Consider the following 20,650-nt stretch of genomic DNA (forward strand, 5'->3'; position numbering starts at 1 on the left):
TTATTATATTCCATGCTTATAGCAGGTGGCAATGAAGGTGGGATGAGTGGGTGGGAATAGCACTGGTAGAAAATGATAGATTTGGCCAAGAATTGTTCTAACACGCTTTTATTTTTATAACAGTGGTTATTATAATTTTATCACCATCATCACCATCCATTATATTTGATTTAGTTTCCAGTGTTCTTGCCATGTTTGAGTCCATTTTACAGCAGGCTACCTGACTTTCAGAAAGGCTACTGCTCTCTCAAAGTCTCAGAAAGAGCCAGTAGTAAGTGGCAGAACTAGGACTTGAACCTAGCTCTTCTGTTCTTGCTCCAGTAGGTTTCACAGGGCTCCATTAAGTCATACAAGTCCACAGAGCACCCCAAGGACCACTGTGGGAGGAACTGGGAAGGCTGGACAGTGGTGGAAAATGATGGTGGTGATGACAAAGTTGACAATAATAACTACAACAAGCCCAGCTGAGACAGTTCTTTCCAAACCCCTCCATTCCTTCCCCTCCATTAGCAGTTAGCATAGTTGTCCTTCAGCATCCAGTATTCGTGGGGGATTGGTACCAGGACACTGACCCCCTATCAAAATCTGAGGATGCCCAAGTCCCTTATATAAAATGGTGTAGTATCTGCATATAATCTATGCACATCCTTTCATATACTTTAAACCTGGGCCCCCGACTGGTACCAGTCCCTGGTCTGTTAGGAACTGGGCTGCACAGCAGGAGGTAGGCGGAGGGTGAGCGAGCATTACTGCCTGAACTCTGCCTTCTGTCAGATCAGCAGTGCATTTGATTCTCATAGGAGCAGGAACCCTATTGCGAACTGCGCATGTGAGGGATCTTGGCTGTGCATCCCTTATGAGAATCTAACTAATGCCTGATGAGGTGGAACAATTTCATCCTGAAAGCACCACCGCCCCACCCCCCACCACCTCTCTCGTGGAAAAATTCTCTTCCAAGCAACTGGTCCCTGTTGCCAAAAACGTTGGGAACTGTTGCTTAAATCATCTCTAGATTACTTATAGCACTTAATATAATGTAAATGCTACCTAAATAGTTATTGTACTGTATATTTTATTAGTACTATTTTCTACTGTTGGATTGAGATTTTTTTTTTTCCTGAATATTTTTGATATGCAGTTGGATGGACATCTATATAGCAATGTACAAGGGCAGATGACTAATTAATAGTGTAATGAATCTGTTGAAGCTGTTGAACCCCCTCATTTACTTTACTAATTAGATCTATAGTTCCTTTGCTAATCTGACCTTTGTTTCCTGAAAAGCTAAAACAAAACAAGCAACTGATGGCTAAAATTAATTCCGCCAAAGGCCTCTGCTTATAGTGATGCAACAACAAGGGAAGGGAAGGACCTATACTTCACCAGCCTGTGCTGGCTGCTTTTCATGTATTTATTGGCTTAAAAAAAAAAAAAAAACACGAGTTTTAGCTGATCTCTTTATTACATTTGAACTGTACACAAATATTGGGTTTGAAAAAGACTTTTGTTAAAAACTCAAAGGGAAAGGTGTGGCCAATTCAGCCTTCCATACAATGGCAATTTTGTATCCTGCTAACTCTTGTCTCCAGAAAGTGGGTTAGGGAGTCTGGGCGACTTCTTGGCCTCGCAGGTTCCTTCTCCCTGGGGAGGGATGTAGCCAAAATGTACCCTAGAGTAAAAGGTCTGTGGAGGCCGGTGTAGTGTGGCTCATGCCTATAATCCCAGCACTTTGGGAGGCCCAAGCAGGAGGATCACTTGAGGCCAGGAGTTTGGGACCAGCCTGAGCACCACAGTGAGACCCCACCTCTAAAAAAAAAATAAGCTAAAAAATCAGCTGAGTGTGGTGGTGTGTACCTGTAGTCCCAGCTACTCAGGAGGTTGAGGTAAGAGAATTGCTTGAGCCAAAAGATTGAGTCTGCAGTGAGCCATGATTGCACCACTGCAATCCAGCCTGGGAGATGGAGTGAGATCCATCTCTTAAAATAAAAAAAAGGTCTGAGGGTAGTCCTGCCACCGTGACCACCCCCTGGCCTTTCTCCAAAGGACACTTTTATTCACAATATTCCAGACATGTGATTAACAGCACTGTCTTATTTCATTGTTTATATATTCCACCCATGGATGTTTTTTCTCCTAACTAGAGCAGACTGTAATTTCTCAGGGGTGAGGGGCTTATTTTGCAAGACTCCATCTCTAATGCTATAGAAATAAAACAAATGCAAACGTTATCACTTGAAAGTACTGAATAAATAAATGGGAAAATCTGAAGACATCATGTTGATTTTTTGAAAGGATAAAACACTGGGGAAGGGGACTCATGCTCTTTTGATATCAATCCTATGTGGAGTACATCATGCTAAGGAATCAAGGCAAAACCATAGAGCAGGCGAAGAGAAACAAGACCTAGACTGAGCAGCGAGCTCAAGCAATTCATTGATCGTGGGCCAGGAACCTCATTCCTGCTGTTTCCAACTCCACCTTACTAGGTACCTTTTAAGATCACTTTCTGTTTCCTTGTTTCTCTTTTAGAACCTCCCTAAGAAAAGGGGCCACCTGTGTGGAATTGTCCCTGAAGCAGGCAGTGGTGGGGGTGTGAATAAGCCAGTTGTTCTGGCAGTGGACTTGTGAAGCTTAAAAATGAAGAAGTGAGAAGAACTGAAAAGGTATCGTTTAGATTTGGATTATCATGCGTGATAATAAATATTGCACTCATATAAACACAGAATAGGAAACATGCACATAATAAACATATACATAATAAACACAGAATTAGGAAAATTGTTAAAATTTTAAAACTTAAAAACTAGTAATTTTCTAGTATTAGGAATGCAAAGTCTAAGACAGAGGCCCTTCATCCTAATATTCTTCAATATATGTACAAAAGGCCAAATTCCCTAAACAAGTCCATAGGGAGTTCCTGGAATTTAACATGGGGGTTAAGGTTTTAGTATTTCCTCCACAAGCTGAAGAGTGATGACTCCTTTCTCTGTCTCTTTCTAAACTCAGGAAAGCTATGCAAATCCCTTTTGTAGACAAAGCTTTTAGTAGATCTGGCAAATGAGATCTGTTCTTAAGAAAGAGCACTTGGCAAAGTAACTGCTATTTTGTACACATCTGTTTTACATCTGTTCAAACCTAAATTCCTTCGGAGGAGGGGCAATGTCATCCTAGCTCAGAATTGGCATTAATAAATCTTATGCTAGGGCGGAGCAAGATGGCCGAATAGGAACAGCTCCAGTCTCCAACTCCCAGCGCGAGCAACACAGAAGACCGGTGATTTCTGCATTTTCAACTGAGGTACTGGGGTCATCTCACTAGGGAGTGCCGGACAATCGGTGCTGGTCAGCTGCTGCAGCCTGACCAGCGAGAGCTGAAGCAGGGCGAGGCATCGCCTCACCTGGAAGCCCAAGGGGGAAGGAAATCCGTTTTCCTAGCCAGGGGAACTGAGACACACAACACCTGGAAAATCGGGTAACTCCCACCCCAATACTGCGCTTTAAGGAAACAGGCACACCAGGAGAATATATCCCACACCTGGCCGGAAGGGTCCCACGCCCACGGAGCCTCCCTCACTGCTAACACAGCAGTCTGCGGAGATCTATCCGCAAGGCAGCAGCGAGGCTGGGGGAGGGGCGCCCGCCATTGCTGAGGCTTAAGTAGGTAAACAAAGCCGCTGGGAGGCTCGAACTGGGTGGAACTCACAGCAGCTCAAGGAAGCCTGCCTGTCTCTGTAGACTCCACCTCTGGGGACAGCGCACAGCTGAAGTCCAATAGGGGAAGCAGCGGGGGCTGGTGCAGACTCAAACGACTCTGTCTGACAGCTTTGGGGAGAGCCGTGGATCTCCCAACGCGGAAGTTGAGATCTGAGAAGGGACAGACTGCCTGCTCAGGTGGGTCCCTGGCCCCTGAGTAGCCTAGGTGGGAGACATCCCCCACTAGGGGCAGTCTGACACCCCACACCTCACAGGGTGGAGTCACCCCTGAGAGGAAACTTCCAAAGGAAGAATCAGACAGGTACACTCGCTGTTCAGCAGTATTCTATCTTCGGGAACCTCTGCTGCTGATACCCAGGCAAACAGGGTCTGGAGTGGACCTTAAGCAATCTCCAACAGACCAACAGACAGTCCTTCTGACTGTCAGACGGAAAACTATCAAACAGGAAGGACACCTATACCAAAACCCCATCAGTACGTCACCATCATCAAAGACCAGAGACAGATAAAACCACAAAGATGGGGAAGAAGCAGGGCAGAAAAGCTGGAAATTCAAAAAATAAGAGCGCATCTCCCCCTGCAAAGGAGCGCAGCCCATCGCCAGCAACGGATCAAAGCTGGTCAGAGAATGACTTTGACGAGATGAGAGAAGAAGGCTTCAGTCCATCAAACTTCTCAGAGCTAAAGGAGGAATTACGTACCCAGCGCAAAGAAACTAAAAATCTTGAAAAAAAAGTGGAAGAATTGACAGCTAGACTAATTAATGCAGAGAAGATCATAAACGAAATGACAGAGATGAAAACCATGACACGAGAAATACGTGACAAATGCACAAGCTTCAGTAACCGACTTGATCAACTGGAAGAAAGAGTATCAGTGATTGAGGATCAAATGAATGAAATGAAGCGAGAAGAGAAACCAAAAGAAAAAAGAAGAACAAGAAATGAACAAAGCCTGCAAGAAGTATGGGATTATGTAAAAAGACCAAATCTACGTCTGATTGGGGTGCCTGAAAGTGAGGGGGAAAATGGAACCAAGTTGGAAAACACTCTTCAGGATATCATCCAGGAGAACTTCCCCAACCTAGTAGGCAGGCCAACATTCAAATTCAGGAAATACAGTGAACGCCACAAAGATACTCCTCCAGAAGAGCAACTCCAAGACACATAATTGCCAGATTCACCAAAGTTGAAATGAAGGAAAAAATCTTAAGGGCAGCCAGAGAGAAAGGTCGGGTTACCCACAAAGGGAAGCCCATCAGACTAACAGCAGATCTCTCGGCAGAAACTCTACAAGCCAGAAGAGAGTGGGGGCCAATATTCAACGTTCTTAAAGAAAAGAATTTTAAACCCAGAATTTCATATCCAGCGAAATGAAGTTTCATAAGTGAAGGAGAAATAAAATCCTTTACAGATAAGCAAATGCTTAGAGATTTTGTCACCACCAGGCCTGCCTTACAAGAGACCCTGAAGGAAGCCCTAAACATGGAAAGGAACAACCGGTACCAGCCATTGCAAAAACATGCCAAAATGTAAAGACCATCGAGGCTAGGAAGAAACTGCATCAACTAACGAGCAAAATAACCAGTTAATATCATAATGACAGGATCAAGTTCACACATAACAATATTAACCTTAAATGTCAATGGACTAAATGCTCCAATTAAAAGACACAGACTGGCAAACTGCATAAAGAGTCAAGACCCATCAGTCTGCTGTATTCAGGAGACCCATCTCACATGCAGAGACATACATAGGCTCAAAATAAAGGGATGGAGGAAGATCTACCAAGCAAATGGAGAACAAAAAAAAGCAGGGGTTGCAATCCTAGTCTCTGATAAAACAGACTTTAAACCATCAAAGATCAAAAGAGACAAAGAAGGCCATTACATAATGGTAAAGGGATCAATTCAACAGGAAGAGCTAACTCTCCTAAATATATATGCACCCAATACAGGAGCACCCAGATTCATAAAGCAAGTCCTTAGAGACCTACAACAGACTTAGACTCCCATACAATAATAATGGGAGACTTCAACACTCCACTGTCAACATTAGACAGATCAACGAGACAGAAAGTTAACAAGGATATCCAGGAATTGAACTCATCTCTGCACCAAGCGGACCTAATAGACATCTATAGAACTCTCCACCCCAAATCAACAGAATATACATTCTTCTCAGCACCACATCGCACTTATTCCAAAATTGACCACATAATTGGAAGTAAAGCACTCCTCAGCAAATGTACAAGAACAGAAATTATAACAAACTGTCTCTCAGACCACAGTGCAATCAAACTAGAACTCAGGACTAAGAAACTCAATCAAAACCGCTCAACTACATGGAAACTGAACAACCTGCTCCTGAATGACTACTGGGTACATAACGAAATGAAAGCAGAAATAAAGATGTTCTTTGAAGCCAATGAGAACAAAGATACAACATACCAGAATCTCTGGGACACATTTAAAGCAGTGTGTAGAGGGAAATTTATAGCACTAAATGCCCACAAGAGAAAGCAGGAAAGATCTAAAATTGACACTCTAACATCACAATTAAAAGAACTAGAGAGGCAAGAGCAAACACATTCAAAAGCTAGCAGAAGGCAAGAAATAACTAAGATCAGAGCAGAACTGAAGGAGATAGAGACACAAAAAACCCTCCAAAAAATCAGTGAATCCAGGAGTTGGTTTTTTGAAAAGATCAACAAAATTGACAGACCGCTAGCAAGACTAATAAAGAAGAAAAGAGAGGAATCAAATAGACGCAATAAAAAATGATAAAGGGGATATCACCACCGACCCCACAGAAATACAAACACCATCAGAGAATACTATAAATGCCTCTATGCAAATCAACTAGAAAATCTAGAAGAAATGGATAATTTCCTGGACACTTACACTCTCCCAAGACTAAACCAGGAAGAAGTTGAATCCCTGAATAGACCAATAGCAGGCTCTGAAATTGAGGCAACAATTAATAGCCTAGCCACCAAAAAAAGTCCAGGACCAGATGGATTCACAGCTGAATTCTACCAGAATTACAAGGACGAGCTGGTCCCATTCCTTCTGAAACTAATCCAATCAATAGAAAAAGAGGGAATCCTCCCTAACTCATTTTATGAGGCCAACATCATCCTGATACCAAAGCCTGGCAGAGACACAACAAAAAAAGAGAATTTTAGACCAATATCACTGATGAACATCGACGCAAAAATTCTCAATAAAATACTGGCAAACCGGATTCAGCAGCACATCAAAAAGCTTATCCACCATGATCAAGTGGGCTTCATCCCTGGGATGCAAGGCTGGTTCAACATTCGCAAATCAATAAACGTAATCCAGCATATAAACAGAACCAAAGACAAGAACCACATGATTATCTCAATAGATGCAGAAAAGGCTTTTGACAAAATTCAACAGCCCTTTATGCTAAAAACACTCAATAAATTCGGTATTGATGGAACGTACCTCAAAATAATAAGAGCTATTTATGACAAACCCACAGCTAATATCATACTGAATGGGCAAAAACTGGAAAAATTCCCTTTGAAAACTGGCACAAGACAGGGATGCCCTCTCTCACCACTCCTATTCAACATAGTGTTGGAAGTTCTGGCTAGGGCAATCAGGCAAGAGAAAGAAATCAAGGGTATTCAGTTAGGAAAAGAAGAAGTCAAATTGTCCCTGTTTGCAGATGACATGATTGTATATTTAGAAAACCCCATTATCTCAGCCCAAAATCTCCTTAAGCTGATAAGCAACTTCAGCAAAGTCTCAGGATACAAATTAATGTGCAAAAATCACAAGCATTCTTATACACCAGTAACAGACAAGCAGAGAGCCAAATCAGGAATGAACTTCCATTCACAATTGCTTCAAAGAGAATAAAATACCTAGGAATCCAGCTTACAAGGGATGTAAAGGACCTCTTCAAGGAGAACTACAAACCACTGCTCAGTGAAATCAAAGAGGACACAAACAAATGGAAGAACATACCATGCTCATGGATAGGAAGAATCAATATCGTGAAAATGGCCATACTGCCCAAGGTATTTATAGATTCAATGCCATCGCCATCAAGCTACCAATGACTTTCTTCACAGAATTGGAAAAAAGTGCTTTAAAGTTCATATGGAACCAAAAAAGAGCCCGCATTGCCAAGACAATCCTAAGTCAAAAGGACAAAGCTGGAGGCGTCACGCTACCTGACTTCAAACTATACTACAAGGCTACAGTAACCAAAACAGCATGGTACTGGTACCAAAACAGAGATATAGACCAATGGAACAGAACAGAGTCCTCAGAAATAATACCACACATCTACAGCCATCTGATCTTTGACAAACCTGAGAGAAACAAGAAATGGGGAAAGGATTCCCTATTTAATAAATGGTGCTGGGAAAATTGGCTAGCCATAAGTAGAAAGCTGAAACTGGATCCTTTCCTTATCCCTTATACGAAGATTAATTCAAGATGGATTAGAGACTTAAATGTTAGACCTAATACCATAAAAACCCTAGAAGAAAATCTAGGTAGTACCATTCAGGACATAGGCATGGGCAAGGACTTCATGTCTAAAACACCAAAAGCAATGGCAGCAAAAGCCAAAATTGGCAAATGGGATCTAATTAAACTAAAGAGCTTTTGCACAGTAAAAGAAACTACCATCAGAGTGAACAGGCAACCTACAGAATGGGAGAAAATTTTTGCAACCTACTCATCTGACAAAGGGCTAATATCCAGAATCTACAAAGAACTCAAACAAATATACAAGAAAAAAACAAACAACCCCATCAAAAAGTGGGGAAAGGATATGAACAGACATTTCTCAAAAGAAGACATCCATACAGCCAACAGACACATGAAAAAATGCTCATCATCACTCGCCATCAGAGAAATGCAAATCAAAACCACAATGAGATACCATCTCACACCAGTTAGAATGGCAATCATTAAGAAGTCAGGAAACAACAGGTGTTGGAGAGGATGTGGAGAAATAGGAACACTTTTACACTGTTGGTGGGATTGTAAACTAGTTCAACCATTATGGAAAACAGTATGGCAATTCCTCAAGGATCTAGAACTAGATGTACCATATGACCCAGCCATCCCACTACTGGGGTATACCCAAAGGATTATAAATTACTCTACTACAAAGACACATGCACATGTATGTTTATTGTGGCACTATTCACAATAGCAAAGACTTGGAATCAACCCAAATGTCCATCTGTGACAGACTGGATTAAGAAAATGTGGCACATATACACCATGGAATACTATGCAGCCATAAAAAAGGATGAGTTTGCGTCCTTTGTAGGGACATGGATGCACTGGAAACCATCATTCTTAGCAAACTATCACAAGAAGAGAAAACCAAACACCGCATGTTCTCACTCATAGGTGGGAACTGAACAATGAGATCACTTGGACTAGGGAAGGGGAACATCACACACTGGGGCCTATCATGGGGAGTGGGGAGGAGGGAGGGATTGCATTGGGGAGTTATACATGATATCATTCTTAGCAAACTATCACAAGAAGAGAAAACCAAACACCGCATGTTCTCACTCATAGGTGGGAACTGAACAATGAGATCACTTGGACTAGGGAAGGGGAACATCACACACTGGGGCCTATCATGGGGAGCGGGGAGGAGGGAGGGATTGCATTGGGGAGTTATACATGATATAAATGATGAATTGATGGGTGCTGACGAGTTGATAGGTGCAGCACACCAACATGGCATAAGTATACATATGTAACAAACCTGCACGTTATGCACATGTACCCTAGAACTTAAAGTATAATAAAAAAAAAAAATAAATCTTATGCTAAATCACAACATCTTTTGGTAAAATAGGTGTGTTTAATTAATGAAACAGACTTCCAGATTAACTTCTGATGAGGTCTTCTAGGTGTCTTCAGAGTGTTTTATAATGTCTTCTCTTCCTAGTTATTGTTAATATATTCTGTGACCTTTCCACAACAGAAAGTCATTTTAACATGTGGCCCATGAAGTTTCTGAATTTTTACTTCTTTTCAAAGGATCATGCTGCTGCTTTCTGGGATGATTACTGATGTTTATAATGAGCCCCATCCCCCACTTTTTAAACTTCATAAATATTTAGGACAAATAACCCTAAATATTTGTCCATGATAGAGCTCCTGGGTCCCTTCCTTTAATTGGTGCATGCTTTATGATTTTGCCAGTGCTTCCCAGTAGCACACAATCAATGCACATTTTGAACTTGTATTCTTAAAAAATCTGCAGCCACAAACATGGCTCATGTCCTAAATTGTAGGTGCTGAATAGATCTTCAATGCTTTTATTTTTGTCCAGCCTGCAAATATTTTATATTATTTTGCCATGAAGAAAGCTGCCTGAGACTATGTCGACAGCTTCCTGTAATGTAGATGCCTTATCAATAATGGTAAGTATGGTGCAGAGTGAACAAATCCATAAATCTTCAAGTCACATATTACTTGCTCATCTGGGGCTGAGCTGCCTGAGTCTCCATGGATACCAAGGGAGCATCTTCAATTCAGGGAACTCCCAGGGAGAGCAGACTCTTTCTCACCCCAGGAATCTGCAAGCCTGGCATAAAAAAGTGAGGGTCCTTGAGAACATTACCTTTGTAGAGCCTTTTCATTAACCCACTAGAGACTAAATCCCAGGTCGCTTTTGGTTTTCTCCCACTCCCTTTAAGAGAAAATCTCCAGGAGAGGGTCAGGGGGCACAGGTAGCATGAGAGCTGATTGGGATTTCTGAGACTGTTTGAATATTTTTCCCTCGAAACTTTGACGGGAATTCCTGCATCAGAAGTGATATATTTTTCTATTTTATGGTTGTGTTTTTAGAGAGAGGGTTTCTCTAAGGGGAAGATGAATATTTAGGCACTGAGACAGCCCTGGAAGTAGAAAATGAGGCATATTATAAGCACAGCCAAGCATCAATGTAAGTCAAAGTCCCCACAATATGCCTTAGAAGCAAAAAACATATGTCTCTGTAGGAAAGTAGCCTATATACATTATAAGAGCAAAGCTATGGTTTCATATGTTCCATAACTGTAATTGTTCCTCAAGATAGGAAAATAAAAACAAAGAAAATTAGAGTCCCTACCATTCTTAACCTCCTGCCAATTATCAGCTCCCAGAACACATTGTCTATACTTTTAACTTTGGTGGCAGATCATTCTGCTTAGCAGTTACCAACTCTTAGTTCTGTGCTGCAGATCTTAGCTGCAATGCACCCAAATAAACTATAAAATGTAACCTTGTTGCCTTATCCTTTTTCTTATAGTAGTTAATTTTATGACGCCAAATAATTCTTCCCTCAGTAAAATTATGCATCTGAGAAAACCAATGGTAATTCTTTCAAAACTTGTCTTTTGATCTGCTTGTTCAAGGACTTATTTTAGTATCTAAGATTTTTAAAGAATTTTTTTTCTACAGGAAGCACTTCCTTTTTCTAGTAGATGATTCTAGAATTATGGCTTATGCTAAAACTGTAAGAGAATGCCTGCACCACAGTGTGTAGGTCACATATCAGGTCGGGGGTGTTTCATGAGCAAAGGAGCCATTATTATAACAATCAAAAGGCAGCAGCCTTCTGACAGATAGCAATGTTGGCTGCTAGGATTAAACCTCCATCAAGATCACAAGTAAGGCATGGCTAAGTAAAAACCTACTTGTATTTTCTGTAAATGTATTTTGGAATTTGGACCAGTGCTGTAAGGATCCAGTGGTCATCTTTACTGCATGTATCAATACACAGCATGGGTCTATTAAGAACGATCCTCTAAGGATCAAGCACATACAACTGCACTCAAGTGTTCAGTGGGGAAAATTCTCAAAGCAGAGTAAACAAGAAATAGGTAAAGTTAGTTTGACTGAAGAGAATGTTCTAACTCCAGTACCCCTGCATACAATTAATATCAGGGTGGATATAGAGAAAATGTCAAGGAGCTGTAGGGATAAGATACCATTTATAATGTGTGCGTTGTCTTGGGTTCTGCTTTCCTCGCGCAGGCACTCTGGGGTTGCTGGGCAGATGTTTTGAAACTCTGGCTTTAGAACGAATTACTCAGGAAGCCTGACAGAAGTGACAATTCTCAGCCTACCCCTAGACACTGTGATTGAGTAGATCCGTGGAGGGGCCTATGGATCTGCACTCCAACTACAGCCCAGGTGGGTGTTCAGACCATAGCTAGAAACTGGTTTGAGAAACTAGAGAAAGAATCTGGACTTCGATGAGAGTGCAAGAATTTTCACTCCAGCTCTACCATTTACCCCATGTGTGACCTCTGACGTGGTTCCTAGACTGCTCTCTAATTCAGTTTCTTAGATATAAAAGAGTGATAATTGAAAAGGCTAAAAAATATGTAAAGCTCTCTGTAAGACTCTTGGCACAAAGTTTAATAGTGTGTGAGCCCCTTCACTTTTTCTTCTATACAGTAACATTTTTTTTCAATGCTTATTATGGACCAAGTACTTTTCTAAGGATTACTGCATTACATTTAATCCCATGAGGTAGGTATTCTCTAAATTACCTCCATTTTACAGATGAGGAACTAGAAGTACAGAGAGGTTGAGCCATTTGTCCAAAGTTACACAGATAGCAGGTGGCAGGGCTGGGCCTCAACCTAGCTTTACTACCAAGAACGTACATTATTTTCAGGGACGTAAATGAGGGATGGGGAATTTCAATACCTCTCTCTGCTGTCTAACAAAGACCTATACTTTACTTATAGTGCCTTTAGCATCTGACCGTGTTCCTTGATGCCCTACCAGATGAAGAGACGACTACCACTCAGTGTGGATGGACACATACAATTTTATCTGGCCCCAAAGGTGTTATTCTATCATAGGGCTTGGATGCTAGGAATATACAACTCCTAAAATTAGGAACTGCCTTACTTGTAGAGGCATATTTAAATTTTTCCAGATATTAGAGAGCCTTAGGTTCACTTAAGAAAAAAAATGATGCACACATTTTTTTTTGAGTTCTTTCTCTTATGAGGTAAGCTGCAACTACAGTTTCATTTCTAGGAGTAAACAGAAGACCCATGACCAGAAATTTCTATGATCCCTGCTGAGACATGGCTAGCTACTATGACATAAAGTTGATGGTACTGAGTAACATGTATGTATATATGCAGGCATGCATTTATGCTAGATAAAAGCAGAGATGTGCATGCATGTCAAAGTACTGCTTTAGGTACAAATGTCTGACACATATGCTATGCATATATGAACATGTTGTAGGTTTATTTTCCTACATAGGTGCATGGGTGCGCTTGGTATACAGATGTGCACAGGCACACATGCTTCCACATATGCGTGCATGTATGTGCTTGTGTATGCAGGTATTTATGTATCCAACTACACATATTTTATCTCAGTTTTTTAACAAGGAAGATACGCTTTTTAATCCATTGAGTTCCTGCTTAAACTTTTAAATCCTATTTTCTAATTAACTCCTTATTTAAATAACAGTGGCAGTATTATTATGGTATTATTTTTCTTTTAAAAATTCATTCCACTATTCTTGTGCACAGCAGGAGTATAAGTGCAGCCAATACTTTTTTGTGCTGGCAGCCCTGATTAAGGCATACGTCTTAATTTAGAGAAATGAGTGATTTGTTTGACAAAAAAATTTTGATGGAACTCTAGTCTATAAATCTACTAATTGTTCCTCCCTGCTGCGAACATTAGACATCAGAGAATGTGTTAATTGTGTATGTTGTTGGCTCATAGGCATACATATTGTTTCCCTGTATGATTCTACTAATGGGTTTTTTTTTTTTTTTTTAATGAGATCTAATAGGAACATTCAAAACATTGATCTTAGCACTGTGTGTGAAAGAAGTACTGCTGTCCTGAAACTGTCCATAAATTTGGGATTGCAAGGCTGCAGTGAGCTGCAGAGGACGTGCTTTGCCTCAAAAAGGCTGAACCAAGTGTCACCATAAGGAAATGTGGCCCAGGATTGCTGCAGCTTCCAGCTTTTCCAAATTGAAAATTCAGGTTTCTATGTAAAACCTTGCCAAATTTAAATGTGGGCTCCTCACTGAACTTTATCAGAAGCATTCTGAAGACAAAACACATTTCATATGTAGGCAGGCAGAGTCACAGGTGGCAGCAGTTTGATACCTCTGCCTAGAATAATCCTGGAAATTTCTAGACATCTAATTCTACATTGAACTCTATCCAGTCATTCTGAATGATAAGCCAAGGCTGGAGACTGGTGGTGGTGTGTGTGTGCAGGTGTGTGCGTGAGTGTATGCGTGTGTATGTGTGTGCACAGGGAACCTGGCTTGACTCTCATCCTGGTGTCCTGGTGTGTGTTCCTTGGGAAGCCTATGGAGCGAGGAGGAAGAACTGTCTTCTAAGCATTCTTGCACGCTCCAAATTATCCAAACAAAATGAAGGGTGTCCTAACTGATAACCACAATTGTGTCCTGGAGAGATGTGGGGAGGAGAGTCTGGTTAAATCACTTGAGCTGCAATATATTTTCTTTTCTCCAGAAGTTTTCCCTGAAAAATTTTCCTCAAAGGCGGGGAGAAACTTGCAGTGAGGATCACCACAGAAGAAGCTGGTGAGTGAGTTAAATATTTCTGTATTTTAAAAGGTATCTTAGTAGGTTTCTCTCTCTCTCTCTCTCTGTGTGTGTGTGTCCCATTTGCTGCAAACTTGGAGATTAGGTTGGTGCAAAAGAAACTGCGGTTTCTGCCATGACCGCAATTTATTTTGCACCAACCTAATAGCGTGGATATTTCCAAAATTTTTCTCCCAAGTTGTCCCCTGAGGTTCAACCTATAAACACAAAAAGATCATGAAGACCTAGAAATCTGAAATTGCTGCTTTATTCATAGTTGTCTACAGGTCATTATGCTCAAAGCACTAAGGTTACTGGCAGGGCCACTATCTGTTGAATATAACCCATACAGAGTCATGTGTAGAAAGGGCATAATTACAACTTTCTAGGAATTGACACTAACTAGTGATGATGCTGATAACCTCAGAGGTTTCTCTGGAAATAAGGTTGTAAGGACACTCATACTTTTATATGAGATCATGGTCATAAAGACTATAGCTAGTAACTCAGTAACACTCAAATGATCAATTAGAGAAAAAGATAAATAACTACAAGCAATCAAGCCATTCTGCTCAGGAACTAAAGTAGTTGTGGTAACTGAAGAAGAGCAAGGTGATGTCAGTTTTCATTCCCACAAGCAGATGGTTTAGGATACAATCTAGAGCTCTCAGGCCTCGACACTACATCTTGGAAACTGACAAAGATACACTGCAGACATTTTTATATCTAGAATTTTCAATTTCATCAATATATATACCATGACATGTCTGACCAATATCATTCTCATGAAGAGGTGGTGTGTGGGGTGGGGAGAGAAGTAACATTTATAATTTCTTAAGTGTCAGGCACCAAGCTAGGAACTTTATATATATATTGATTCATTTAATCTTTACAACAAACCTATGAGGTAGGTTCTATTTTGACAATTTTCATGAAGAGGAAACTGGAGCCCAGAGATATTAAGTGAATTGGTGACAGCTAGTAAGTAAGTGGCCAGACCAAGATTTGAGTCCAGATCTGTCTGACTCCAAAGTCATGCAGTTTTTTGAAACCTACATTATCTCACAGTAGGGTCATCTTTATTTATCATGGGTTACTATAAAATAGTAAGGATCGTGTAGATGGTATAGAACAAAAATGAAAAGCTGCATTTAAGTCTTCAGTGGTTTCTGGGCATTTTGTTTTATGACATTAGCAGGGCATGTGCAGAAATTTATGCACAGTTAGACGTTAGAATCTTTCTCCGTGACATTTTCCTTTGCTGCTGTTTCCGCTATTTCATCTCTCTCTGATGCTTTTAATTCCATTTCTGCTGCATAGTACAATACCAATAACGATAAATAATAAATCGTCAGTCCATTTCTACAAGGCATTAGTCTCCCTCTCCTCTTGTGATGGGGGACCAATTTAACACTGTGCTCCTCTTTCACACAGGGGTAGGGTCACACTGTCGTGCCGGAGAAACTGGCTATACAGAGAATTGTTTGCTAGTGCCTTGGTCCAGCCTGAATATCATTGGAAAATATATTTATTATCTTCATTAGCAGCCAAAATATAAATATACATTGCAATACATTCTCCTTTACCTTTCATTACTGTTGTTGGTTTCCCTTAAAATTCAACATATTCATTTACTCATCCAACTAATGTTTATTAAATCTAACTGTATGCCATAGACTGTGCTGGGTTTTAGAACATAAAGGGAAAAAGTCACACAGTTCAAGCCTTTGAGGATCTATAAATTTAAGGGAGTAACTGGCGATTTCTCAAGAAATTGTATCAGAGACAGCTATTTGAAAGTAGATAATTGTAAAAGAAACACCAGATTCTGCTTGGAGGAGCAGAGAAAATATCTCAGAGAATACAGCAGATGAGATGTGCTTGAAGGATACATAGGATTTGGCAGGTGGAGAGACAGCATGGGAGGACAGTGTACCTGGAACCACAAGTGGCTTAAAATGCTTCTGTGTAAAGAACCAGATGGGAGTGGTGAAGAGTCAGGGAGAAAGATGCAGAGGCCAAATGCTTAATGATTTTGTTAGATTAGGCAGATGGAGATTGTAACCCATAGATAATAAAAATGTTTGGAGCAAAACACTGACAAAAACAGATTTCTATGAATGATTACCCAGGAAGCAGGATGAGCACAGACTGGAGGATGGTAGGACCAGATACAGGGAGATAAGAGCTGATAAGGGCTTGAATTATAGTAGTGGCAGAGGGAAATGGCACATGGAGAGATATTTAAAAAGCATAATGAACAGGGTTGGTGATTGTTTCACTAAGGAGGCCAATAGCAAGGAAAAAATATAGGGTAGCTGCAAGTTATTAGCCTGAGAACTGGGAAGTAATTTTACTGTAAAAATGAAAGTCACTAACTTATAAAATGAATCTATATGCTGGTGTAATGCAAATATAGCATGTAAAAAGGAAACGCTCTTTACAATTTGGTACACATTTTCTGAAGCCAAGTATACCATGCAAAGGCATAATTTTCACTGTAGTAAAAAGCACATTTTTGCAGGGGACGTTAAAGCAAAGTACGTGTTGAACTAGTGAATTCGTTATTTGATGGCATGTCCACAGACCTTTTTGTTTTTTCCTTATTTTTTAAATTTAATTTTCAGATCAAATTTAAATTTTCAATATTTATTTCTACATAACATTTTGGCTTAAATAACCTGCTATCATAACTATTATTGTTAAAATTTACACTAAAGTCTGTATAAGAACCAGGTGAATACTGTTTAACAGCATTTTGGGAGCAGAGGACCGTGATGTTTGGAGACAGGGTCCACTGCATATAGGAATCCCAGAAGGAGACCAGGCTACAGCTGTGGACAGAGGCCAACTGTGCTGCTGTTCCAGCCTCCTCCACCCGCTGTCTTCTCAGCCATTCATCTGAAATGCAGATAGGCAGATGCTGGATCTCACAATGACCTTCACTAGTCTGAAGAATGTGGCACGGGGAGAAAGCTGAGGGCACAGTTCCTTGCTAGGTTGGCTCAGTGGTGCCGGAAGGAGAAAGATGGTGAGAAGGGCTTGTAAGTGAGGATGCAAGACCTTGAACCTTTCTAGTGAGACTTGGAAAGGCGCTAAGACAGGCGTTCTAACTTTAATCATGGTGCTAGGGGCCTGAAAAGGATCTCAGAAATCACCTAACAGAAATGCAGAAAGGGTAAGTGACTTGTTCAAGGTCACACAGCTAACTGGAGGCCAAACCAGGACTAAGACCCTAAATTTCCTGCCTCTGGCTAGTGTTGTTTCCGTGATATCAGCTTACCTCAAGTAGGTCCAATGATGTTCTAATAGTGACACGTTTCTTTCTTCTGAACCAGTGAATTTCACTTCTGAAATATTTTGACTTACAGAACCCTCAGACTCTGAATTTTCAAAGCCAGTTCTTATGGGAGCCAAGAGGCATTTTCAGCTGCTCCTGCTTTCTTAATCTCTGAATGATGGCACTTCCCCATGATTTGCTTAGAATTGAAATGCAAACAGAAATGTTATCTTATTTACACGAGACCCTCCTCAGACACTGAAAAAGTGCTGACCTGCTAGTAGTGTTTCCTGCCATCAGCTGCTGCCTCACTGCCGAGATGCATGCACAGTGTGTCACTGTCTGGTAAACTGCAGGTCTGTCCCCCAAGCCCTTTGCCCGGCTCATGCTGGTAACAGCTGCTGAGCCATGTCAAAAGCAAGACATCATTGTGAGGAATTAATCCACTGGAGATGGTGCTATCAATGAGTAACTCAGAGCATATGAGACAATCTTCTAGCAATGAATGAATTGATTTAATCTGTTGGCTGAGTTACTTCAGTTCAAGAAGACAAGTTTCTTCTGGGTGAGTGGTTGTGTCATACTCAGGCTGAATGCTCCAAGTGGCAATATATCTGTGGTCTAAATTGATTCTCTTACAGGCTGTTTGTGAATCTGCAGATTCTCAACGCTCCCTGTCAGAAGTAGCAGGCACACAAAACAGGAAAGGCCTGGCAGTCTCTCCTTCAGTGGGCTTTCTTGGATTGGCAAGTGTTTTCAATGGAGGAGAAATGTTATTGTGGAAAACCCTGTGGATCATGGATTGGATAGTTGCCATCTGCAAAGCTTGACGATTTGTTTTATAGGCATTTGTTTATTGCAGAGATCTTTGCTTTTCAGAACAGCTGTGTCTCTCGTGAAGCTGCCATGGAGCTGGTGAGCTAGAGGGCTCAGAAGTAAGGGGGTGATGTTGCTCCAGGGACCTGGCACGTTAAGAGCCACGGAAATGACTGTCTGGAGTAGTGTTACAATCTGCAAATGCTTTGTTTTATATAGAAGTAGTCACTGTGGCTTAACTATTTCCTGAAGGGGAGATGACAGTGGGGCCTAAAATCTTAAAATGGCTGCCTAATTCTCTTGCCTGCCACAATGGAATGTCCTCACAAATCAAAGCAATCATCTTTCCAGGGCTAATGTGAATCTTATAGGCACCAAGGGAGATCATTCTCCTGGTTGGTTCAAGCTGGCATATTTATCCATAGTCAAGAACAGAGACTTCGCCATTTCAGGCTTTAATGCAAATCAAAAAAGCAAACATGGCTACTCACTCTTGCAGCTCCCTCATCAATACTGGAATGGTTGATTTAAATGTGTTTATTTCTGAGGGCACCGGTGTATTCTGTAGTCACATAAAACCTGGACATTGCTGTTCTGCAAATGCAAAAACGTGTAGCTGCACGTGTGAAACAGAAATGTGAAATTTATGCCAACCCTCCCTTTTTGTCTCAGTTGTCTTGATTTACAGAGGTTCCCTGAAAAAGTCCTGAATGCACATTCTTTCTCTTGTTTTGCTGTTTGGGCTGTGGTCAGAGCAGGTCTACAGGCATTTACAAGTTTTGAATACAGATGTTCTAAATACTTCATCAATTGGTCCCTCAATAAACTTGGAACTTAAAAAATATAAAGAATAAATGTCATTTCTGGCCTTATTTTAAGAGAATGCATCTTTGGGAGCAATGAATCCCATAGAGAAGTTTATATTGAGTTCCCCAAATTAGAGAAAGCAAATCCTTGCAGACTAAACACAAACCTCCGAATGAACTCTTTGGAAGTTTTTCCTATAATGAGTTGGAGTATGTGTCCCTGGAAAGCTCCTGGGTGTTTTGCAGTGGTAGGTGTCAGAGCTGGCATGAAAATGACTTTTCTCTGTGCTGTAGCTTCAGCTGTGCTTTAACAATTTTGTCTTGTAAGTGCATTTTGAAAAGTATTCGCATATATATATGTATGCGAACATATATACATATATATGTATTTTTTTCCCCCCAAAAAGGCTAACCCATTTAAGGGCCTGTAGTTTAGTAGAGATAGTGGCTAAGAATGTGCTCCTTAGTTGAAAACCATCAAGACGTTTAGGAGTTAATTCTCTTGCACTTTCACAGGACTCTTTCTGCCTCAGTTTCTACTGAAGCGACGTGAATAACAAAGAAGCAGGAGACAGACTCTCCCTCCCCTACCCATCACTCTGCTCTGTGCCCCATTGCCAGATGTGCAATGAAATGTATAAAGGGGAACCTGTTCGGTAATTCTTGACCCCATCACCCATTTTGAGGCAATAAAAATGGAAAAGGAGGAAAAGAAGATGGGGTAATTGGTAAAGAAATTGTCAACAGAGCGATGTCATGCTGAATCCTGCTCCTCTAGTGAAAGGGGTGGAGAAGGGGCATGTTCCAATCCCAGGCCTGTGAGGGGTTGCTGCAAGGGAATCCTCAACAAGATTTTGAAATATGTTACCTGTAGGTTGGACTCAGCAAAAATGTCTCAAACTTTCGTGAACTCAGTCTCCTTCCTGCCTACAACCTTGAGAGGAGGCCCAAGACCTTCGTGGGGTCAAAGGCTGGAGACTGCTGCTGTCCTGGAAGAGGACTGTCAGGGCAGGTGATGTATGAGTGTCCTAGAGGTGAATGGGGTTAATGTGGGCCCTACCCAAAAGGAGCTCCTGGAGAGGTGAGGAGACATTAGGACACAGAGGCTGAAAATGGACTCCTGGGTGCGCAGGATGCTCATGAGTAAGCAAGAGAGACCCATCTGTCCCAAGTTGTAGGAAATACAAGGGACAGTGCCCAGCAGAAAAAAAAATTTTTTTTGGGTCTGTGTTTGCAACTTAAAGGGACTCTTAGAATTTAAAGGTACTCTTAGAACTATCAGTTACCCAAGAGTAGGCAGAAAAATCTTGGGTCTGCTAGAATTTTCATCCAGGGGCAAGGAACTCTGACAACCACTCAATACATTTTAAGTGTCAATGTAGCAAAAATAAAGATGCATTTCGAATGGTCCCCCACATCTGCCTGAGCCT

The 20,650-nt window shown here is 41.1% G+C and overlaps 2 protein-coding genes across 5 annotated transcripts in view; one reads left to right on the forward strand and one right to left on the reverse strand.

The window, feature by feature from the left end:
- The window catches only part of LOC117085953 (uncharacterized protein C11orf98-like), a 135,777-nt gene that overhangs the window by 75,203 nt on the left and 39,924 nt on the right, over positions 1-20,650 (forward strand). For 2 of the 4 annotated variants that reach the window (XM_033215334.1, XM_033215335.1), the window contains exons 3-6: positions 2,530-2,663; positions 10,061-10,151; positions 11,749-11,907; positions 14,248-14,318. The gene's annotated coding sequence lies outside the window, so the exon portion shown is untranslated. Of the gene's footprint in view, positions 1-2,529; positions 2,664-10,060; positions 10,152-11,748; positions 11,908-14,247; positions 14,319-18,239; positions 19,264-20,650 lie in introns of those variants that run through there. The other 2 variants (XR_004438147.1, XR_004438148.1) reach the window with 2 other exon arrangements.
- RNF150 (ring finger protein 150) overlaps positions 1-20,650 on the reverse strand; it is a 282,044-nt gene that overhangs the window by 28,378 nt on the left and 233,016 nt on the right.

The sequence above is a fragment of the Trachypithecus francoisi genome, unplaced genomic scaffold, assembly GCF_009764315.1.
Source record: "Trachypithecus francoisi isolate TF-2019V2 unplaced genomic scaffold, Tfra_2.0 Lachesis_group1, whole genome shotgun sequence".
In the NCBI taxonomy this organism is placed as follows: Eukaryota; Metazoa; Chordata; class Mammalia; order Primates; family Cercopithecidae; genus Trachypithecus; species Trachypithecus francoisi.